The following is a 25000-nucleotide window of genomic DNA, read 5'->3' as shown; positions in this document are numbered from 1 at the left end:
CTCTCTCTCTCTCTCTCTCTCTCTCTCTCTCTCTCTCTCTCTCTCTCTCTCTCTCTCTCTCTCTCTCTCTCTCTCTCTCTCTCTCTCTCTCTCTCTCTCTCTCTCTCTCTCTCTCTCTCTCTCTCTCTCTCTCTCAGCACCTTTACCATCAACAAAATACATTTTTCACTTTTCATTCCAGTGCATTCAAGATTATTCGTCTCTCATCCACATCCTTTCCCTTCCTCCTCCCTCTCTCTCGCTCTTTCTTCACTTTATTCATCTTTATATCCTTCCTTCCCACAACAAGAAGTAAGCACGTGGACAGAATAATCCTTCCTTCTTCTGTGCCTTCTGCTGGAATAGAGACAAGAGGCACAGAAGACACAGGACACGGTTTCTTTTCCCTCTCTCTATGTATTCCTCCCTTCGTCTTTGCTTTTGCACATCCCTTTGTTTATAGATAATATTTTGTTTAGCTTATCAGAAACAACCTCTTAAGGACTAATAGATCTCATGTTGTTTGTTTTTCCTTTGTCTTCGTCATCTTTACCGTGGCCTCGCTGCACAAGACTTTCTATTTCCTCTCACACCTATTCTGTCCACCTCCCTAATGCGAGAGTTAATTGACCAGCATCCTTAACCCTTCATCTCTTTCACTGGTAAACTCTGGAATTTCTCCATTTCTCTTACACGAATTCTTTCTACGGGGAGGTTTCGTATCACATCCCCAATTTTGGATAGACTCTTTGGCCCATTTTCTTTAAGGACAGGAACCTCAGTGGGTCTCTCTCTCTCTCTCTCTCTCTCTCTCTCTCTCTCTCTCTCTCTCTCTCTCTCTCTCTCTCTCTCTCTCTCTCTCTCTCTCTCTCTCTCATCTTTTTTGTAGTGTTTGTCCAGAGCCCCCTCTGACAAAAAAAATAACATCAACCTCGCAAATTATTCTACTATTACTTGTTCTTCCTTTGTGTTCATTACTGCACACAAAGCTACAGTAATAGTAACGGTCGAGGCGTAGCAGGAACCCTTATCTTCCTTCTGCGCCTTCATCTCTTTGTTTATAGATATGATTCTCAAGCTTTCATCAACCTCGTAGGGATTAAAAGATACAATTTAGCTAGTTCTTTCTTTGTGTTCACTACTGCTCGAGTATTCAGAGCTACAATATTAGTAATGAGCGAGGCGTGGCGGGTACTCTTGTTTTCCTCCTGCGCCTCCATCGGGTGTAGTGGAGGGAGGGGGCGGTGTGTTGATAGCGAGGCCCCTCACTCCTGTAGCGGCCTGTCTTGGGGAAGGTGGTGATGATTGGGACAAAGGGAGGCTCCACACGGTCCCTGAACAGCCACGGTGATGCCCTGAACCCTGGTGAGAGAGAGAGAGAGAGAGAGAGAGAGAGAGAGAGAGAGAGAGAGAGAGAGAGAGAGAGAGAGAGAGAGGTGTATTGTATGTTCAAAGGAGATGTTTACATAATCTTATTTCCAACGTTTTCTCTCTCCACCTCCTCCTCCTCCTTCTCCTCCTCCTCTTTTCAAACCCTACCTCCTTTCCATCCTTTCATTCTTTCTTCCGTTCTTCTTTCTTCCCTTCATCACTCCCTCCCTCCCTCTCTCCATTCCTCCTCCTCCTCCTCCTCCTCCTCCTCCTCCTCCTCCTCCTCCTCCTCCTCCAACCAATGATCCTTCCCTCCCTTTTTTCCTCCTTCCCTCTCTTACTCACTCACTCCTTCTTCCCTTAATTCCTTCTCTCATTCCTTCCCTTCCCTCCTTTCTTCCCTCCCTTCTTCCTTTCCTCCCTCCCTTTCCTCCATTCCCTCCTTCCCTTCCTTACCTAAATCGTATCCAAAAAATATCTTGCGAAGAATCTCCCTCTTCTTCGCAGCGACGGCCAGGACCTGAGAGAGAGAGAGAGAGAGAGAGAGAGAGCGGTGGGGGTTAGAATACTCCCAAAATAAAATATATCATGGTAGGGATCTGGATATAAAATGAAGTAGGCGAAATGAAATGGAGTGAACTGGCACACATACGTACACATAGGGAAAAAAAAAAAAAGAAATGCAATAAAACGCACACAGAAAAATGGAAATTTGATTAAAAGCAGAAAGTCAAAAATAGTGGAAATGAAACGAAGAAAGACGGGAACAAAACGGAAAAAGATTAAAATAAAACAGAAAGTCAAATTAAAAAAATGAAATAAAACGGAAAATTTAAATGGAATTAGAAAGATGAAAATAAAACGGAGAAATAAGACGGAAAATAATGCGGAAAAAATATGAAGAAATTAAAAAACAATGTGAAAGTTTTACAAATAAGAATGGAAAAAAAGAAAAAGTAAAATAATAACTGAAAAGATGAAAATAAAACGGGATAAAGATATAAGAGGAAAAATATAGTGAAAGAGGAAGATGAAAGAAGTAAGAAATAAAACTAAAGAAAACATGGAAATACAATAAAAAAAAGAAGAGATGAAATGAAAAAAAAACACGAAAATCGAAGTAAAACGCTAAAAAAGACCAATATATGGTGGAAGAAAGGAAAATATATACGATAAAAAGGAAACTTAAATCAAAATACAAGAAAAAGGTAAAAAGAAAAAAATAAATAAAAACACAACGAACACGGAGAAAGGTAATGAAAAGAGTGGTGGTGACAAAACAGGTGAAATCAATACCGGTGTTGTACGCACAGGTGTGGGATTTGACTTCGTGGTATTTGTGTGTGTGTGTGTGTGTGTGTGTGTGTGTGTGTGTGTGTGTGTGTGTGTGTGCGTGGAAGCCTGTGAAAGGGAAGTGTTTTGTGGGTTTGTAATTACCAACTGATGTGAGAGTTTTGTGTTGGCCTTTATATATTTTCATGGCACACACACACACACACACACACACACACACACGAGGTATTATAAGTATTATTGTCAGTATTAGTATAGATATTAGTATTGCGTTATCCCTGAACTGTCTCTGCTATCCATCACATCACATCACCTCTGCCTGTCACACCAACTCACTCATTTGTTCAGCTTATACATAAGTCTTTTAAGGAACCTACTAAATCTAAGTCTATTTCTGGTTCGCCTCTCTCTCTCTCTCTTGTATATATATTTATCTATCTGTTTATCTATCTGCTTATGTCTACATACCTTTCTAAGTTCTTTTTTTTATTCAGGTTCTTCCCTCTCCTCTATCTCCACCTATCTATCTGTCTGTCTATCTATTTATCTGTATTTATTTTTTTTATCTATTTTTTTCTTAGCTTCTCTCCTCCATCTGTGTCTATCTGTCTATGTCCATTTGCCTGTTTATCTATATTAAATTTCATCTTTTTATCTAAGTTCCTTTTTTTAGCTCTCTCTCTCTCTCTCTCTCTCTCTCTCTCTCTCTCTCTCTCTCTCTCTCTCTCTCTCTCTCTCTCTCTCTCTCTCTCTCTCTCTCTCTCTCTCTCTCTCTCTCTCTCTCTCTCTCTCTCTCTCTCTCTCTCTCTCTCTCTCTCTCTCTCTCTCTCTATATATATATATATATATATATATATATATATATATATATATATATATATATATATATATATATATATATATATATATATATATATATATATATATATATATATATATATATTTTTTTTATCTTATGTTCTTTCTCCCTGAAATTCAAGCTGGTTATTAACTCTGAGGCTCCTTATGAAATCTTGTTAAGCCCCTTCCTTCTCAAATTTATCGCTCCCACCTCCTTCCTGCTAAATAAAGATTCCTTCCTCTTAACTCCACCCGCCTTCCTACCTCCAGAATCCTCCCCAACTCTAAGACAGACAAACAGAGAGACAGACAGACAGAGAAACAGACAGACAGACAGACAGACAGACAGACAAACAAACAAACAGACAGACACATCCACACAGTTGCAGACGGAGGGACACTTTTATATATATTTAGATGTTCCCCCTTCTTGTTTATTTTCAGTTTTCGCGGTGATTATGATTATTATTTTTATTTTTATACGCGCACGTGAGGGGAGGGAGAGCGAGATAGATAGACTGGCAGATAGGTAGATAGATAAATAGATAGACAGATAAATAAATAGATAGATAGACAGCCAGACAGAGGGAGAGAGAGAGAGAGAGAGAGAGAGAGAGAGAGAGAGAGAGAGAGAGAGAGAGAGAGAGAGAGAGAGCAGTTACGTTTTGCATGATTCCAACTATAATGACAAAAGAAACGGCCATTATAATAGTAATAGTTAATAGTAATGATAATAATAATAATAATAATAATGATAATAATAATAATGATAATAGTAATAATAATAATAATAATAATAATAATAATAATAATAATAATAATAATAAGAAGAAGAAGAAGAAGAAGAAGAAGAAGAAGAAGAAGAAGAAGAAATTATGCAAAACTCGTCAAATAGTTTCATTCAAGGATAAAAAAAGTCGGGTAAATCTTTGAAATTAACAAATGCATGAATAGGCGAAAAATATGAATAAGTCAAATAAAAAGAAGGAAAGTAAGAAAAAATAAAAGAAAGGAAACACTGACAGTAACCTAATCATCTAAGTATTCCCATTTTCTTTCTTTCTTTCTTTTTCTTTAATTCTTTCTTTCTTTTTTCTTTAATTCTTTCTTTCTTTCATTGTGTCTCACTCTTTTATACTCGGATTCTCTCTCTCTCTCTCTCTCTCTCTCTCTCTCTCTCTCTCTCTCTCTCTCTCTCTCTCTCTCTCTCTCTCTCTCTCTCTCTCTCTCTCTCTCTCTCTCTCTCTCTCTCTCTCTCTCTCTCTCTCTCTCTCTCTCTCTCTCTCTCTCTCACCTTGAAGTAGGCATCGAGAGTGAAGGCGTGGGCATGTGGGAGCTGGAAAACCCACACCACGCCCACCCACCACACGCACCACCACCACCACCGCCGCCACCACCAGCGGCCCATGTGGGTGAGGAGGGGATCCAGGGAGGAGGGGGTCAGGAGGGGGTAGCAGGAATGGAGGTCAGGTAGGTAATCAAACCCCCACGTGAGTCTGAAAGAGGTAATTAAATGAACACGTGGCCAGGTGAGTTAATTATTCAGTGTTATTTGGTTCGGTTATGTAAAAAAAAAAGGTGTGATTTATTTGTTGTTTGCTTTCTGTTTATTTTCACTTTTTTCTCCTTTTGTCGTTTTCTTTCCATTTTTGTTTTCTTCTGTAAGGTAGAAATGTGTGATTAATTTGTTTATTTTGTCACGATCCCGGCTGTTTTTCCAAGAAAGTGGACATTACACTGATCCCGGAAAGTTTTAAAGGTCTGGATTTTTAAAGGCCTCGAATACCTACCCGACCTGTCCGAAATCGCCAGCTATTAAACCCTCTCACAAAACTCTTACCTTGGCACAGCACGCCAGGAATCACCTCAACACCAGACCAGTGTTGGGGTAGAAAACATAATTATTCAATATAATAGCGGAATATATTCGTAATCATGTTAACTTACAGATAAATTGAGGGAGTGCACATTAAAGGAAATTAGGGAACAAATTTCTATCTTTCACCAACACAGAATAATTCCCACACTCATTTACAATAGATTCAAGCTCTTATTTTTCCTCTCTTGTTGCTTAAAGGTTATACACATCAATATATGACATTCCCATCACTTCACAAAGCACTAACAATTCCCGTATTTTACCTCTTCAAACCTCACAAGACATCACCACCATCACCATAGTTCACCTATAGTACCATAACACCATCCCCAAAGACACCAATAACGCCACAACACCACCACAACCTCAACTACAAAATGGCTGCCTCTCAGCTCTGACACTGCCCCTCAGCGTTACGTTACCGACACAACTCACTGAATTTCAGCGGACAAGAGCTCTTGGTACCACAAAAAGAAAAAAAAAACTCACTAACCTGATTCTGGATATCAGGGTTACACCACCACATCGCCAGTACCTCCTTACACCCACTCAATCACCACAACACCACCCAAATTTATCCCATGAGAACGCCACCCCTTTGTTCCCTCTCAGGGCTTTAGTGCGTCCTGAAGAATTTGCTGACTCTGGTATGAGAGACGAACATATATCGCCTCTCCCCTCAACACATTCCACCTCGAACACACCATTTCCTTTACATATACATACATATAAAAAACTTAAATTATGAAGCGAATAATACTGCATGATATAAAATGAGTAAATAAGTCATATACTAACTAACTTTTAACTATGAATAAAAATACGTTTAGAAGGAAAACGGAACACGAGCGACATTAAGAAAACGTGTTCCTTTTCAGGGTAAACTCGGCCAATAACATGACACTTTGCTTTTCTATTCATCCTCTGTTCATCGTCTTTCTTTATCTCCTTTTTCTCTCTTTTCTTTCCTTTCTTTTTTCTTCTTTGTTTATTTTTTCTTTCCCTTCTGTAATGAAAAAGAGGTTTCACTGCATTTGATAATATCATCTCCTCTTCCTCTTCTTTTCCTCCTCTCTTTTATTTCCTGTATTTTCAATAACTCTCTTCTCTCTTTTGTGTGTTTTCTTTCCTCCTCCTCCTCCTCCTCCTCCCCCTCCTTTTCCTCCTCCTCCTCCTCCTCCTCCTCCTGATGGGTAAGCAAACAAACATTTCTAATAATTGTTTTGTGTGTCTACATATCACTTAGTGGGAAGAGGAAGAAGAGGAGAAGGAAGAGAAGGACAGGGAGGAGGATAAGAGAACGAGGAGGAGAAAGATAATGAGAGGCTGAGAGAGGAATGATGGTAGTAATAGGAAGAACAGAGAGAAAGAGAACGAGGACGAGGACGAGGTGGTGGAGGAGGAAGAGGACGAAGAGGAGAAGGATAAGGGGAAGGAGGAGAATGATGGTAGGAAAAGAAAGAAGGAGGAACAGAAAAAAAGAAGGAAAATAGAGAAGCGTATAGCAGAACGAGGATAGGGAATAGGATGAAGACGAGGAATAGAAACAAGAATGAAGATAAAAGATAGGAAGATGATGAGTAGAAAGGAAGACGAAGAATAGCAGATAAAAGAATAGGAAGAATAGAAAGACAACGAGAAATAAGAAGAAGAGGAGGATAAGGACGTGTACAAGAGGACAAGAACGTGGCTAGAAACGAGGACAAATATATAGAACCAAATAAACACGAGAATGAAGAATAAAAGAAGGACAAGGATAAGAATGAGTAGGAGAACGAGAACACGAAAAAAAGCGAGGACGAGGAATAAGAAGAGAGTGAAACAGGGACACGAATAAATAAGTAAATACATGAATAGATAGAAAAGAGAAGTAGACACAAGGACGAGGATAGAAAATAAGGAAGACGAGGACACGTGACGAGAATGAGGAAGAGACGGGAACCAGATCGGATACTGAAACTCTCTCACATTCTTTGGTGTCATTATTCACTTACGTGGCTCATTATCAGAGAGAGAGAGAGAGAGAGAGAGAGAGAGAGAGAGAGAGAGGTGTCTAGACCGCCACTCTCTCTCTTTCTCTCTATGCCTCAAGGAATTTTTAGCGGCCTTGACTGCCTACGCCTTTTTTTTAGGCCTAAGAGAGTGTAGGTTGGGAGTATGTAAGCTGCTTGAGGGTTGGACACACACACACACACACACACACACACACACACACACACACACACACACACACACACACACACACACACACACACACACACACACACACACGTTATCTCTTCCCATTCCTCCTTCAGTAAATTTAAATATATTCTCATTTTCTCTTCACTTGAGGCAACGAGAGAGAGAGAGAGAGAGAGAGAGAGAGAGAGAGAGAGAGAGAGAGAGAGAGAGAGAGAGAGAGAGAATTTTCACACTCACTTCACTTTCTCTCGTAATTTACTTTTCTCTCACACTCTCTTTTGTCTCCTGCCACCGTAATGTCACACTTACACTCAATTCCCCTTGAGACTCTTCATTACACAAACCCTCCTCCTCCTCCTCCTCCTCCTCCTCCTCCTCCTCCTCCTCCTCCTCCTCCTCCTCCTCCTCCTCCTCCTCCTGTAAAAAGGGACCCTGCAGAACACCACCACCACCACTACCACCACCACCATCACATCAGCTTTTTTGAGGTAAATAAAATAAATAGTTTGACGGTAAAAGAAGGAAAGGGTAAATCAAAGGAAAACTGGATGGCAAGAGACACACAGGAACGCAAGGAAGGGTGAACAACAAGAAAACAGTGAGGGAGTTTTGTTGTTGTTGTTGTTTTTGTTGTTGTTGTTGGAAAAGTGGTGGTGGTGGTTGTGCTTCCGTAGATCAGTGTTTTTTTTTTCTTTTTTTTTCACTGATTGGATTGTGTTGCAGATGTTTTGATGTTTTTCACTGATTTCTTTCCCCTTTTTTCATTAATTTTCTGTGTGAAGGGCAGAATATCACCACTTTTTTCCCGTTACCACACGTTTTTTTTTCTTTGTTTTTTTCGTTTTTTTTTTTTTTCTTCGGTCAACATTACCCCGCGCAAACACACTAACAGGCAAACAACTGAGCACTGCCACTGTCCACCGGCCGTGTATGTGTGTGTGTGTGTGTGTGTGTGTGTGTGTGTGTGTGTGTGTGTGTGTGTGTGTGTGTGTGTGATTTACATAAAGAACAATAAACTGAGGGATTAAAATTATGTCCCGTATTTTGAAACGCTTTGCTCTCTCTCTCTCTCTCTCTCTCTCTCTCTCTCTCTCTCTCTCTCTCTCTCTCTCTCTCTCTCTCTCTCTCTCTCTCTCTCTCTCATAGGCCACAGAGACGTTTAGCCAAGTTTTCACAACAGACAGTAATACAGAAACCATCACTAGAGCCGTAAAAACACCATTAAAACCACGTGTCACTTCAACTGGTAGAACCTTTTGGACGTAGTGGGTGGAGGAGATGCGGTGCGGAAATGTTTCAGAGCACGGCCCTACCATAGTGAACAATGTTAGCACCAACACTGCCAGCTTCACCCTGCCTTACGTTTTCTATGAGTGGGGATCAGACGAGGCGAGAATGTGGTGTGAAAGTTCAGTCCATCTTCTGGTCTCGTGCTTCTCTCTTCTCTCTCTCTTAGTCCTCGTGTAGTAAATGATGGCGCCTTGCACGGTGTGAGGATGGAGAAAGGTGGCCTTTCTCTCTTTCTATCTCTCAGTTTCTCTCTCTCTCTCTCTCTCTCTCTCTCTCTCTCTCTCTCTCTCTCTCTCTCTCTCTCTCTCTCTCTCTCTCTCTCTCTCTCTCTCTCTCTCTCTCTCTCTCTGTCTTTCTCCGTCCACCGTTCTTGGTTCCCAGCACGCGACTGACTGAGAGAGAGAGAGTGAGAGAGTTAAAGCGAGAGAGAGAGAGAGAGAGAGAGAGAGAGAGAGAGAGAGAGAGAGAGAGAGAGAGAGTTACGTTACATATCTCGAAACCTTCCTATCCCTCCTCCTTTTGCTCCTCCTCCTCGTCCTCCTCCTCCTCCTCCTCCTTTATAACAGTTGGGTGGTAGAATTCTCGCCTGCCTATGTAACCTCCTCCTCCTCCTCCTCCTCCTCCGCCTCCTCCTCCTCCTCCTCCTCCTCCTCCTCCTCCTCCTCCTCTTATCTGGCTTCCCTAAGGACGTCTGGCGCGGCAGAGAGTAAGTGGCTTCGATAATCATCTCCAGAAAGGTTTGACATGAACGCAGGAGGAGGAGGAAGAAGTAGTGGAGGAGGAGGAGGAGGAGGAGGAGGAGGAGGAGCAAGGAGACCATTAGTAAAAGGAAAGAGAGGATTCAAGATGGAAAACGAGGAGAAGGAGGAGGAAGACTACTGGACGGTAAGAAAAACGAAAAATTAGAGGATATTGAAAAAGACTGAAAAAGAGTGGAGGGGGAGAGAGGACGAAGAGGAGGATGAGGACCATAAAAAAAATTAAAAAGGGAGGAAAGATGACGAAGATTAGGGAGACCTTAATAAATAAAAAAAAAGATAAAAAAAAGAGGAGAGGAGAAAGAAATAAAATATTTTTAAAAAGATGAAAAGAAGGAAGGGAAGTGAAGAGGAACTAGAAAAACAGGAAAGAAGGAGGAGAAAGGAACACGAAGAGACTGAAGATGAGAAAAGAGAAAAGAGGAAAAATAGAAAAAGAAAGACAGAAGTTGCACAACATGAAAAAAAAATAGGAGGAAAATGAAGGTGACAGAAGAACAAAAGAAGAAAGGAAATAAGAAGAGGGTGAAGATTTCAAAAAAACGATAAAGAAGAGTCCTTTCAAAATGCTGCATTAAATCATATCTTTTATTTAATGGAACGTCTGCTTATCTGTCACCTTGCCTTGCCTCACCTCACCTTACCTTACCTTACCTTACCTTACCTTACCTTACCTTACCTTACCTTACCACCACCACCACCGCCACCACCACCACCACCATCCCATCCTACCCAATTCCATCCTAACCTAAACTAATTCATAGATCTTTACTCTAACTCGTATATTCTCCGTGAAGCAAATCGTCTCTCTCTCTCTCTCTCTCTCTCTCTCTCTCTCTCTCTCTCTCTCTCTCTCTCTCTCTCTCTCTCTCTCTCTCTCTCTCTCTCTCTCTCTCTCTCTCTCTCTCTCTCTCTGACAAGTAATTCCCACCACAAGCATTCAACGCACACCTGCCTTCAGTTACCTCCTCCCACTCGTTACCAGGAGGTGTGGGCGCCCCGAGGTCCTCCTGCTAACCCTCTTGTCCTGATGCCTTCCTCGCGTGATGCGGGAGTGGTGGGCGTGGAGGAGGCGATGGAGGAGGAGGGATTGGCGCGAGATGGTGGGATTTGTTGTGGGACTGATATTGGAGAGAGAGAGAGAGAGAGAGAGAGAGAGAGAGAGAGAGAGAGAGAGAGAGAGAAACAGACAGATAGACAGACAGACATACAGAGAGAGGGACATACAGACAGACAGAGATAGAGAGAGGAAATTACAAACTCAGTAATCCCAACACAATTTTCTGAAAGACCAAAAAGTAGGTACTCATTACTCTAAGATAAAAATAAATTAACAAAAACAGATAAGTCTGTCCGTATTAAGACCACTCACATCCCGTTTTTCATGACAGAAGGAAGTCTCGAGTACATCCGCCCCGTTTTCTGTTGAGCCACTAGAGGGATCACTACGATAAAAACAATGGAGGTGGAAATAATAATAATGATATTTAAAGTAATGATAATTCCACGTGTGACTAAACTGCTCTTTATCATCAAACGACTGCCTGTGTCACGTCCACCTCACTTCACCTGAGCTGCGTCATGCTCTACTAAGCTCGCCCGTTTAGTGTCACCGTAGCGGAATTAGATTTTTGCCTATTAAGGTCAACGTGGGAACAAAGGGTTTATGTTCTGAAAGAGGGAGTTAGTATTGTGTTTACTGTTTAAATCTTTTCTCTTTTTTTTTTTTTTTTTCCTTTTTTGGCTTATATTTTTTTTTCCTTTTTTGTTATTATTATTATTATTATTATTATTATTATTATTATTATTATTATTATTATTATTATTATCATTATTATTATCATTATCATTATCATTAATAGCAGTAGTAGCAGTAGTAGTAATAATAGTAGTAGTACATAGAAGTAGTAGTAACAGTAGCTTGTGTGCACGCTTTTCTCTTTTATTCTTTTCTTTTCCCTTTTTTCCCTTTTATTCTTTCGTTGTTATTATCATTATTATTAGTAGTAGTAGTAATAGTAGTAGTAGAAGTAGTATTAGTAGTAGTAGTAGTAGTAGTAGTAGTAGTAGTAGTAGTAGTAGTGTATCAGTCGCACCAGTCATAACAGTTATTATTGTATATATTCATCACTCATATATTTCATTGTCCAGTATTCCACGTTCACTGTTCTCAGGTGGCCAGTCTGATATATTTTTAACTTTTCTCCTTCCTCTCTCCCTCTCAAAGAAATTTCACCTTCCCTACATTCCTACATTGTCTTTCTTGTCTTCCTCGCAGGGCATTTGTCAGAATAACCACCTCTGTCATTGGCTCCACCCCATTTACAGGCACCTGATTGGCCATCCCTTCATCTCAGATTCCCTAAGCTGACCCATATCCTATCACATGAATAGAGCCTGTATGCGTAACTAGAGTCAGTCATGAGTCATTCTTCACAGTCATCAGTCAGATCAAAGTCCGTCATCAGAGTCTTCAGTCAGCCTTCAGAGAGAGAGAGAGAGAGAGAGAGAGAGAGAGAGAGAGAGAGAGAGAGAGAGAGAGAGAGCTAAGCATCGTCATGTCCATCGTAATCTTTGTCTCGGTATCACGCGTGTACATCTCTGTCCATCATTAAATCAAGATAGTGCATCCGTCTGGTGTGTTGCCTTCACTCGCACAAAGCAACCAGAGTCTCCAACCACCCACGAACTCCACGCTACCAGTATTCATCGGAGAATGGACGAGCCAACATCATCTACACTGCCACTGTCATCTCCAGCAGCATCCAGTAAGTCAAGCAACCACTGACAGACAACCTAGTACAAAGTGGCAGTGACTTCTCGAAGCAAGTGGTGCCATCAGTGGAGGTGTGGCTGCTCCGATACAGTGGTGGCAGGGGTGGCACGTGAAATACTGGACAATGAAATAAATATATGAGTGATGAATATATACAATAATAGTATTTATGACTGATGCGACTGGTAAAGTAGTAGTGTTTATTGTTTTTGTTGTTGCTGTTGCTGTTATTGTTGTTGGTGTTGTTGTTGTTGTTGTTGTTGTAGTTGTCTTCTTCTTCTTCTTCTTCTTCTTCTTCTTCTTCATCTTGTCGTTATTGTCATATTTTTATTATTATTATTATTATCACTGATACTAGCATCATCGTCATTTATCTCACTATTATCACCTCCTCCACCACCACCACCACCACCACCACCATGAATCAGTCTCCTGAGCAACAAAGCCTCGCCCTTATTCCCTCCTTTCACTGACTCAGCCTCTTCCTATTCTTTCCTCCTCCTCCTCCTCCTCCTCCTCCTGCCCCTCCTTCTCCCTCTCCTCTTTGTCTATTACTCCCTAAATAACTCCCCTCTAATACCTCCTCTCTTTCCTCTCAACTTCCCCTGTAACACAAAGACCAAACACTGCGAGTACATTAATTGCCCTTCTCTCCCTATTGTCCCTCCTGTATCACGCTCCATTTCCTTCTTTACTCCTGCACCGTAGATGTGGAAGGGGGTGAAGGAAGAAGACGAGGCCAAAGAAGAGATGGAAGAGAGAGAGAGAGAGAGAGAGAGAGAGAGAGAGAGAGAGAGAGAGAGAGAGAGAGAGAGAGAGAGAGAGAGAGCTGAGTGGAGAGGAGGCAGAGGACGAAGCCTTATGGAAGAGATTAGTGAGGAACAGCGACCTACACAGTGCCGCATTATCCAGAAGGCTGACTGGCCTGAAGCTTGGAGGCCCACCAGAAGCACGGCCCATGCAACTTTTTCTTTTGTGTGTGTGTTGAATGTTAATACTATGCATATGTAGGTCTATGTATGTTTAACTTCACAGTACTGCACCGGTGTTTTGGTATTGCTTTGCTTCATGTTGATTAACCCTTTCACTGCGAAACGAAACAATTAGTAGCACCAGATGCAATGCGTAAAGTCTTTATAAGCATCTACACGAAAGTCAGCGATGAAAAAGAATACATTTTACAATTTCTTCCCGGTTCAAAGATTGGCTGTGGCTGTACAACAAGTAAAGGTGCCTCAGAGTGAGTGGTAATTAGGGAAAGGTGTACCAAGTGGCTGTCAGAGGGTTAAAGGCTGTCTGATGAGATTATATTATTATTGTTGTTGTTGTTTCATGAATTACATAATTTGCAATATCACTGGAATATTATTGCAATAGACTGTACGAAAGGAAAGGGTGTGATTTGCGAGGAGAGGAGGAGGGGGGGGCAGATGTCGAGGGGCCCTAAGGAGTTGGGAGATATGGCACTGCCCTTACAGGAACAAGAGAGAGACAACAGAAGACTTCCTCCTCCTCATCCTCCTCCTCCTCCTCCTCCTCCTCCTCCTCCTCCTCCTCCTCCTCCTCCTCCTCCTCCTCCACCACCACCTGCTTCTCCCACTCCCTTTCTCCTCCAGTCACCAGTGCTGTCTCTCTTTCGCATCAAGAATTATAATGACGAGTAGTCAAATAGGCTTTTTTTAATCACAATTTGAAGTGTGTTCAATTTATACTTTCACTCTCTCTCTCTCTCTCTCTCTCTCTCTCTCTCTCTCTCTCTCTCTCTCTCTCTCTCTCTCTCTCTCTCTCTCTCTCTCTCTCTCTCTCTCTCTCTCTGGATCATATTCCGGTACACATCTGCGCCGCACCTCTGCTTTATTAAGTTCTAGTTAAAGTTATACGGGTGTTTATAGGTGCTATTACGGCTCTAGTGACAAATTAACAAGATTTGTACAATATGAACAGGAGAAACAATGTCAGGATAATCATCTTTGTGGCCTTTGAAACTAGTCGTGATGAGACAGCAAAGCGTTTCTGAATATGGATCAAAGTCTCTCTCTCTCTCTCTCTCTCTCTCTCTCTCTCTCTCTCTCTCTCTCTCTCTCTCTCTCTCTCTCTCTCTCTCTCTCTCTCTCTCCAGTACAAGGAATCCTCCAAGGGTGTGAGGCGGGAGCGTTGTTTGCCGTCCCTTGAAGAACAAAGGCCCCGTGATAGGCTGTGGGAAGCGTCGTATTGTGCTGCGGGAGGAACTGAGCGAGGAGAGGGAAAAGGAATGGTGGTGGTGGTGGTGGTGGTGGTGGTGGTGGTGCAAGAGGAAACGTTAGTAATTCGTTGTATCTTTTTTTTTTTTTTTTCATGTGACAGTGATATTGAGTGTTAAGATGGGTGTTTGTGTAGGTTGATTCTCTCTCTCTCTCTCTCTCTCTCTCTCTCTCTCTCTCTCTCTCTCTCTCTCTCTCTCTCTCTCTCTCTCTCTCTCTCTCTCTCTCTGTTGATCTATCTGTCCCTCTGTCCATGTCTGTCTGTCCGTATGTATAGGAAGATTTTAGAGAGTATATTCCTTGCATGTCTGTTTGTCTGTGTTTGTGTACATGGGTGGACATGGTGGATGTCTTCTACTTGTCTGTATCTGTTCGGATGTCTGTCTGTGTTTACATTTACGTTTGGATATGTATGGGTGTCTTCTGTCTGTCTGTCTGTCTATCTGTCTGTCTGTCTGTATGGATGGATATGGATTTTTTGTGTCTGCTGTCACGATCCCGGCTGTCTTTCCAAGAAAGTGGACGTTACACTGATCCCGGAAAGTTTTAAAGGTCTAGATTTTTAAAGGCCTCGAATACCTACCCGACTTGTCTGAAATCGCCAGCTATTAAACCGTCTCACAAAACCCTTACCTTGGCACAGCACGCCAGGAATCACCTCAATACCAGACCAGTGCTGGGGTAGAAAACAGTTATTTTATATAATAACAGGATATATTAATAATGATGTTAACTTACAAATAACTTGAGGTTTACACATTAAAGGAAATCAGGGAACAAATTTCTACCCTAGACCAACACCGAATGATTCCCACACTCAATGACCATACGTTTCTCTTTGTTCAAGTTCTTATATCGCCGTATTGCTTAAAAGTTATGCACATCAATATGAGACAAAACCCTTTTTCTCCTTCACAGGCCGCTGGAATATTTTCCCCAGCTGCAGGAATTTCCCCGGACGCCGTCACTGCGTCACTAAATAACAATTCCCGTATTTTACCTCTTCAAACCTCACAAGACATCACCGCCCTCACCATAGATCACCTGTAACACCATAACACCATCCCCAAAAACACCAATGACGCCACAACACCACCACAACCCCAACCACAAAATGGCTGCCTCTCAGCCCCGACGCTACCCATCAACGTTACGTCACCGGCACAACTCACCAATCAAATTTCAGCGGACAAGAGCTCTTGGTACCACAAAAGACTCACCAACCTGATCCTAGATATCAGGGTTACACCACCACATCACTAATACCTCCACACACCACAACGCCACCCAAATTTATCCCGTGAGAACGCCACCCCTCTGTTCCCTCAGGGCCTTCCTTGCGCTCTAAAGAATTTTGCTGACTCAAGATACGAAAGCCAGACACATATCGCCTCTCACCTCAACTCATTCCACCTTCAAATACCTTTTCCTTTACATATACATATATATAAAGAACTTAGATTATGAAGAGGATAATACTACATGATATAAAATGAGTAATTAAGCCCTACACTAACTTATAACTAAGAATAAAGATATGTTTAGAAGAAAAACGGAACACCGGGGGACACTAAGAAAACGTGTTTATTTTCAGGGTAAACACGGCCAATAACATGACACTGTATGTCTGTCTATCTGTCTGTGTATCTGGATGTCTTCTGTCTGTGTGTATCTGTTTCTACTCCACTATCAAGAAAGAAACAAAGGATGACATGAGCTCGCTACTGTTGCGTGAGTGTCCCCCCCTCTCTCTCTCTCTCTCTCTCTCTCTCTCTCTCTCTCTCTCTCTCTCTCTCTCTCTCTCTCTCTCTCTCTCTCTCTCTCTCTCTCTCTCTCTCTCTCTCTCTCTCTCTCAGTATTTGTGCGGCATCACTTCATTGTCTTCAGGCCGCCGCTAACAACAGTGGAAGGCGGCAGAGGCAGAGGTCAGGTTGGTTGGTGTCTGTCTCTCTCTCCTCGAGTAACATGAGAGGGAAGGTCACGTTACGGTAAACCTGAGAGGAAATTTAAATTGAAAACGCTCAGGGTAACTTAATCGCTGTGCGTTGAGAGAAATAAGAAAAAATGAAAATTGGTGGATGAAGAAAAAACGAGTATTAGAAGGAAATTCTCGTATAAATCAAGTTTCTTTCTTTCTTTCGTTATCTGTTTATTTATCTATTTATTTATTTGTTTTGTTATAAGTCCTATATTTTAAAAGGTTTTTGCTCCTGTGACTATTTTCTAAGGTTACATAAATTATCTTCATGGGCACTTTCTCCTCAGGTGGCACAGAACGCTTCTTGTATGTACTCGTACTGTGCGACCAACAGAATCATGAACAGACACAGGAAATATTACATGAGCCTTGGCGTCACTAGAAATAACGTGTCCAAGTGCTCGAAAACATTTTTTTTTTTTTTTTTTTTTTTTTTTTTTTTTTTATGTAGGAAGGATACTGGCCAAGGGCAACAAAAATCTAATAAAAAAAAATGCCCACTGAAAATGCCAGTCCCTAAAAGGGTCAAAGCAGTGGTCAAAAATTGGTGGATAAGTGTCTTGAAACCTCCCTCTTGAAGGAATTCAAGTCATAGGAAGGTGGAAATACAGAAGCAGGCAAGAATTCCAGAGTTTACCAGAGAAAGGGATGAATGATTGAGAATACTGGTTAACTCTTGCGTTAGAGAGGTGGACAGAATAGGAGTGAGAGAAAGATGAAAGTCTTGTGCAGCGAGGCCGCGGAAGGAGGGGAGGCATGCAGTTAGCAAGATCAGAAGAGCAGTTAGCATGAAAATAGCGGTAGAAGACAGCTAGAGATGCAACATTGCGGCGGTGAGAGAGAGGCTGAAGACAGTCAGTTAGAGGAGAGGAGTTGATGAGACGAAAAGCTTTTGATTCCACCCTGTCTAGAACAGCAGTATGAGTGGAACCCCCCAGACATGTGAAGCATACTCCATACATGGACGGATAAGGCCCTTGTACAGAGTTAGCAGCTGGGGGGTAGAGAAAAACTGGCGGAGACGTCTCAGAACACCTAACTTCATAGAAGCTGTTTTAGCTAGAGATGAGATGTGAAGTTTCCAGTTCAGATTATAAGTAAAGGACAGACCAAGGATGTTCAGTGTAGAAGAAGGGGGATAGTTGAGTGTCATTGAAGAAGAGGGGATAGTTGTCTGGAAGATTGTGTCGAGTTGATAGATGGAGGAATTGAGTTTTTGAGGCATTGAACAATACCAAGTTTGCTCTGCCCCAATCAGAAATTTTAGAAAGATCAGAAGTCAGGCGTTCTGTGGCTTCCCTGCGTGATATGTTTACCTCCTGAAGGGTTGGACGTCTATGAAAAGACGTGGAAAAGTGCAGGGTGGTATCATCAGCATAGGAGTGGATAGGACAAGAAGTTTGGTTTAGAAGATCATTAATGAATAATAAGAAGAGAGTGGGTGACAGGACAGAACCCTGAGGAACACCACTGTTAATAGATTTAGGAGAAGAACAGTGACCGTCTACCACAGCAGCAATAGAACGGTCAGAAAGGAAACTTGAGATGAAGTTACAGAGAGAAGGATAGAAACCGTAGGAGGGTAGTTTGGAAATCAAAGCTTTGTGCCAGACTCTATCAAAGGCTTTTGATATGTCCAAGGCAACAGCAAAAGTTTCACCAAAGTCTCTAAAAGAGGATGACCAAGACTCAGTAAGGAAAGCCAAAAGATCACCAGTAGAGCGGCCTTGACGGAACCCATACTGGCGATCAGATAGAAGGTTGTGAAGTGATAGATGTTTAAGAATCTTCCTGTTGAGGATAGATTCAAAAACTTTAGATAAGCAGGAAATTAAAGCAATAGGACGGTAGTTTGAGGGATTAGAGCGGTCACCCTTTTTAGGAACAGGTTGAATGTAGGCAAACTTCCAGCAAGAAGGAAAGGTAGATGTTGACAGACAGAGCTGAAAGAGTTTGACTAGGCAAGGTGCAAGCACGGAGGCACAGTTTCGGAGAACAATAGGAGGGACCCCATCAGGTCCATAAGCCTTCTGAGGGTTTAGGCCAGCGAGGGCATGGAAAACATCATTACGAAGAATTTTAATACGAGGCATGAAGTAGTCAGAGGGTGGAGGAGAGGAGGAACAAGCCCAGAATCGTCCAAGGTAGAGTTTTTAGCAAAGGTTTGAGCAAAGAGTTCAGCTTTAGAAATAGATGTGATAGCAGTGGTGCCATCTGGTTGAAGTAGAGGAGGGAAGAAGAAGAAGCAAAGTTATTGGAGATATTTTTGGCTAGATGCCAGAAATCACGAGGGAGTTAGATCTTGAAAGGTTTTGACATTTTCTGTTAATGAAGGAGTTTTGGCTAGTTGGAGAACAGACTTGGCATGGTTCCGGGCAGAAATATAAAGTGCATGAGATTCTGGTGAAGGAAGGCTTAAGTACCTTTTGTGGGCCACCTCTCTATCATGTATAGCACGAGAACAAGCTGTGTTAAACCAAGGTTTAGAAGGTTTAGGACGAGAAAAGAGTGAGGAATGTACGCCTCCATGCCAGACACTATCACCTCTGTTATGCGCTCAGCACACAAAGACGGGTCTCTGACACGGAAGCAGTAGTCATTCCAAGGAAAATCAGAAAAATACCGCCTCAGGTCCCCCCAACTAGCAGAGGCAAAACGCCAGAGGCACCTTCGCTTAGGGGGATCCTGAGGAGGGATTGGAGTGATAGGACAAGATAAAGATATGAGATTGTGATCGGAGGAGCCCAACGGAGAAGAAAGGGTGACAGCATAAGCAGAAGGATTAGAGGTCAGGAAAAGGTCAAGAATGTTGGGCGTATCTCCAAGACGGTCAGGAATACGAGTAGGGTGTTGCACCAATTGCTCTAGGTCATGGAGGATAGCAAAGTTGTAGGCTAGTTCACCAGGATGGTCAGTGAAGGGAGAGGAAAGCCAAAGCTGGTGGTGAACATTGAAGTCTCCGAGAATGGAGATCTCTGCAAAAGGGAAGAGGGTCAGAATGTGCTCCACTTTGGAAGTTAAGTAGTCAAAGAATTTCTTATAGTCAGAGGAGTTAGGAGAGAGGTATACAGCACAGATAAATTTAGTATGAGAATGACTCTGTAGTCGTAGCCAGATGGTGGAAAACTCGGAAGATTCAAGAGCGTGGGCACGAGAGCAGGTTAAGTCATTGCGCACATAAACGCAGCATCCAGCTTTGGATCGAAAATGAGGATAGAGAAAGTAGGAGGGAACAGAAAAGGGGCTACTGTCAGTTGCCTCAGACACCTGAGTTTCAGTGAGGAAAGAAGATGAGGTTTAGAAGAGGAGAGGTGGTGTTCTACAGATTGAAAATTAGATCTTAGACCGCGAATGTTGCAGAAGTTAATGAAGAAAAAGTTGAGGGGGGTGTCAAGACACTTAGGGTCGTCGACGGAAAGGCAGTCCGACCTGGGGACATTTATGGTCCCCTCCCCAGATGGGGACTCCGAGGCTGGTGTAGGAGTCGCCATGATTTTAAAATTTTTGGAGTGAAGGGTGTGTGTGTTATTAGGTGCTTGTAGTTTTGTGTGGAGGAAGAGAGTTGTCTTTAGAGGGCAGGCTGTGACTACCCCCTTGTGTTGTGAGACACAAAGGGAAACGTTCAGTGAGGTCACAGCTGGGTTTAATGATAAGTTCACAGCACCCCCTGAACAGTGCTTTAGACCTCACTGGGAGTAATTATCGTTTCGGCAGGTGTCTACTGCCTCCTCCTATGAGGAGCTGTAATAAATGTGCGTCGCTAGTTGTGCTAGGACATTAGAGAGCTTTAAGAGAAGATTAGACAGGTTTATGGATGTTGATAATAGATAGAAATAGGTAGGTATATTTCATACAGTGACTGCTACGTGTAAGCCTGGTCGCTTCTTGCAGCTTCCCTTATTTCTTATGTTATTATGTTATTAAGCTCCAATGGCAGAGAGAGAGAGAGAGAGAGAGAGAGAGAGAGAGAGAGAGAGAGAGAGAGAGAGAGAGAGGTAGATGTTACCGTAGACAAGTCATCGTGAAATTGAAAGTTACATTACTAACGTCTATCCTCCTTCATTTCCTGAATCGTATTTTTAAACACCGAGTTCCTTTTCATATTGTTTTTGTATTTCGAGGAAGCCTTGTAACTGGAAGAGAGAGAGAGAGAGAGAGAGAGAGAGAGAGAGAGAGAGAGAAAAAAACATGAAAGCTTTGGTTACGAAACAATCAAAAGAAGAACCGAACCTACTCGAACCTTTTCCTCTTTTCCTCCCACCACCACCACCACCACCACAGCTTCAAGGCGAGTCGGACAGGTAACTATCATTGTGTTGCTCAAATAATTGCTAAGAAAGATTATTGTCATCTCTTGATTACTCCCCACCACCTGTGTTGTTGATTGTCTAAATAACGAGGGAGGGAGGGAGAGAGGGACGGTGGGCGTTGGGGAGAGGGATGGAAGGGGGTTGGAGGGAGGAGGGAGGAAGTGAAGGAGAAGAGAAAAGAAAGGAGATAGAGTTGAAAGGAGAAAGTGCTGGTTGTAGAGGTGCTTATATCTTGTTAGGAGATAATTAGTGGTGGTGGTGGTGGTGGTGGTGGTGGTGGTAGTAGTGGTAGTAGTAATGATGATAGTACTGACAGGTCTAGAAATAATCTCCACATAAAAATGATAATAATAACACTCAGACAACTCGTATCTTTTTTCCAAAGTTAAGTAGTAGTAGTAGTAGTAGTAGTAGTAGTAGTAGTAGTAGTAGTAGTAGTAGTAGTAACAGGTCAAATTTACAGTCCTTAGGCTTAGAGACATGTCTTTAAGTGGTACAGAAGATATAGCAAGGGTGACGTAAGCAGAATTCTCAGGATCAGTAATCTGGATAGAACAAGAAACAACGGCTTTAACCTTGAAAAAGTTAGATTTAAAAAAGAAATAGGAATGAGTTGGTTCTCAAATAGAATGATAGATGAAAAAATGGACTTCGTAATGAGGTAGTTAGTGCTGAGTCATTACGGAGTTTTAAAAGAAGATTAGACGGATTTATGAATGAGGATGATAGGAGGAAATAGGTAGGGGTGTTCCATACAGGGACTGCCACGTGTAGGCCTGGTGGCTTCTTGCAGCTCCCTTATTTTCTTATGTTCTTATGTCTTTATGTTTCTTAAAAATAATCTTCATCAGTTTAAAAAGATGAAATAAAACTTCTGTTTCCTTAGTTAAGTGGTAGTAGTAGTAGTAGTAGTAGTAGTAGTAGTAGTAGTAGTAGTAGTAGTAGTAGCAGTAGTAGTAGTAATAGCTGTAGTAGTAGTAATAGCAGTAATAAAAGTAGTAGTAGCAGCAATTGACTAATTAGAAACACCACTCAACAAATAACACTCGCAACATCCTCAAAACTCAACAACATTCCCCAACACTGCAGCAGTTTAGAAGCAAAGAGGACACACGTGCACAGAAAGACAGAAAACTCCTGGTGAGAATGGCAGTATTCACGTGGCCTCGCTTATTACAAGTGTTGGTGTTCACTTCAGACCCCCTGTGTGTGTGTGTGTGTGTGTGTGTGGTGGTGGTGGTGATGGTAGTGGTGGTGGTGAGGGCCAAGGCTCCGTACGTGATTAAAGATCAGTTCCCGGAGTATTACTAATTAAGCATCTAATGAATGAAATAATTACCACGCTTACTAGTCTGGGAGAGTTCAAGGTGATGATATTTCCCTCTCCCCTCTTCTTCCTTCCTTCCTTCCCCTCCCCACCCTTCCCTCTCTCCCATCTCTTTTCCTCTCCCGTGTGCCTTCCTTGCCACCTTCCCCTTCTTTTCCCATTAACATAAAGAAGACTAAGAGGCGACTTAATACAGATGTTTAAAATCGTCAAAGGCATTGATAACATGGACTGCAGTAAATATTTCACGATAGACTCTTCAAATTACACGCGAGGAAACGGTTGCAAAATTGTTGGGAAATCCTTCAACTCTCATGAATAAAAAAAAAAATACTTTTTTTCCATCGAGTAGTAAATCTATGGAATGGGCTTCCTCGAGACGTGATAGACTGCAACACTGTTGAGACTTTTAAACGCCGTCTTGATAAATATCTTGCCTGCAATCCGCGGCTAACAGCGTTTGTTTGTTAGTGATTAACATCCTTGCCCTGAGGAAATGGGGGCACCTCATTTCATCTATTTTCTTTCTTTCCTATAAAATTTCTTTAGTTTTTTTTTTTTTTTCTCTCTCTCTCTTCTCTAATCTGTAAGGTATTTCTTTCCGACCTGTTTTCCTGTACGGCTTAAGCCGGAGGGAGTGGAGGGTGGGGAGAGAGCCTTATGATTTCCTGTCCTTTTCTTCTACTATCACCTTAGTAGTCCTAAGTCAGGTCACCTCGTGAGGACCGCAAGGTCTGTTGTGGCCTGTTTTTCTATGTAACTCTATGTAATTGTGTTTTCCTCGTCTCTCCTTCCCCTCCCATCCTTCTCTTTTGCCTCCCATGTCGCCTCTCCAGTCCCTCCCTGCCATTCTTCCCTTCTCTTCCTCACTTGCATCTTTCCTCTCCTCTCCTTTTCCTTGTCTCTCACTCACTCTTGCACCTCACTCACCTCTCTCCTTCCCTTTCCTTCCTCTCTCGTCCTTACACTTCCTCCCGTTTCCCTCCCCTCCCCCAGCCTTTCCCTGCCTGTCGCGCCTCCCTCATCTCCGCCCTAGTAGACGCAACCAATGTTTTGAAGTAATTGTCTCTTTTTGATAAAAGTGTTGGTGTTATAATTGATAACGTGTTTCAGAGAGAGAGAGAGAGAGAGAGAGAGAGAGAGAGAGAGAGAGAGAGAGAGAGAGAGAGAGAGTATGGAGGTATTTGTCGCAAAACTCGAAAAATTGTGTTCGTTCTTTCACTGCAGCGACGGATATAGAAGGACGCGTGTGAAAAGTGTTGAGCGGGGAGAAAAATACACTTGGCTCATAATAACTGGTGACGAACAGGACAGACTGGTGTAATGTTCCGGGATGATGTGATATGATGTTCCCTGGGACCGATGGTGGTGGTGGTGGTGGTGGTGGTGGTGCAAGTGACGTCACAACCATTGACGTCAAAAGCAGTCACGTTGCCTTTTTTTTTTTTTTCGGCTTTCCTTCTCCCACTCCCTCTCCCTCTTCCTCACTCTCCGTTTCACCTTCTGTTCACTTCATCACCTCATCACCTTCGACATTTCTGTGGAGTGTGTTATGTGTTACCTGGTGTTATGTGTTGCCTGGTCGTGGAGTCTGTGTGTGTGTGTGTGTGTGTGTGTGTGTGTGTGTGTGTGTGTGTGTGTGTGTGTGTGTGTGTGTGTGTGTGTGTGTGTAGAGATGTATCGGATGTCCGCATCCGCATCCACAAAACCTATGCATAGTTTTTTTTTTAACATTCGCATCTGCATCCGTAGTTCTGATGCATTAAACATTTGTTATGAAATAAATATCCGCATCTGCGCCACACACACAGAGGATGTGGCAGATACATTTTATGCATTAGAGACAACAGAGTACAGAGCTTGCAAACTTGAAGAAAATTGATTAATGTACGAGTATGTTTACTTAACTGCGTACTAAAATTACACCTTTTATTCATTTCCTTTCTGATTTACACAACCTAATGTGTCAAGAGTTTTGCAGAAGGGGGAAAGAATTTTACGTGGCGACTGTGTGTGTATTATGCAAAGATGTAAAAGTGTGTTTGTGTGTACCATGTTGTATGTACTTACTGTATGTAATATTGCACAACTAATTCAATATAAAGCATCCTGGCTGGTAAGGAGAGAGAGAGAGAGAGAGAGAGAGAGAGAGAGAGAGAGAGAGAGAGAGAGAGAGAGAGTGAGTGAGTGAGTGAGTGAGTGAGTGAGAGAGAGAGAGAGAGTGAGAGTGAGTGAATGAGAGAGAGAGAGAGAGAGAGAGAGAGAGAGAGAGAGAGAGAGAGAGAGAGAGTGTGTCTGTGTGTGTGTGTGTGTGTGGTGTGTGTGTGTGTGTGTGTGTGTGTGTGTGTGAGTGTGTGAACTCACGTATTTGTGTATGTAAACAATATATACATGCATTATGCATGTTCACGTATGTAAACCCTACTCCCTCTTAAAACTCACGAGAAGGACCTCAGTGTTTCGTTCCTAACATTATATTGTGTAATTATACGAAAATAAGACTGAAAATATAAGCTGGCAGCGCTGAGCACTTATCGCAGCAGCCATCCGGCAATAATTGGTGCTATATAGTAATTTTATACCACAATCCTGAACACATCCGCATCCGCATCCGTGAGGATATCATAATTTGATATCCGCATCCACTATTTGGTAGAAACTGATATCCACATCCGCAAAATATGTACGTACATATGACATCCGCATACATCCGCATACACATTTGCATACACATCGTGGTGTGTGGTGCGACGTGGTGTGATCGTTTGTCTAGCA

General features: G+C 42.3%; 2 long non-coding RNA genes across 6 annotated transcripts in view; one reads left to right on the top strand and one right to left on the bottom strand.

Moving 5' to 3' along the window:
• Positions 1-25000, top strand: part of LOC135111749 (uncharacterized) — a 198460-nt gene that overhangs the window by 104036 nt on the left and 69424 nt on the right. The gene's annotated exons all lie outside the window — the stretch shown is intronic.
• LOC135111868 (uncharacterized) lies at positions 148-6056 on the bottom strand. The gene is made up of 4 exons (XR_010273934.1): positions 5626-6056; positions 4778-4979; positions 1807-1870; positions 148-1341 (listed from the first exon to the last, which is right to left on the bottom strand). It is a non-coding gene; the product is annotated as an uncharacterized LOC135111868 (long non-coding RNA).

Source organism: Scylla paramamosain, chromosome 22 (assembly GCF_035594125.1).
Source record: "Scylla paramamosain isolate STU-SP2022 chromosome 22, ASM3559412v1, whole genome shotgun sequence".
Lineage (NCBI taxonomy): Eukaryota > Metazoa > Arthropoda > Malacostraca > Decapoda > Portunidae > Scylla > Scylla paramamosain.
Note: the sequence above shows the minus strand (reverse complement) of the source record. Positions and strands in the feature narration are given on the sequence as shown.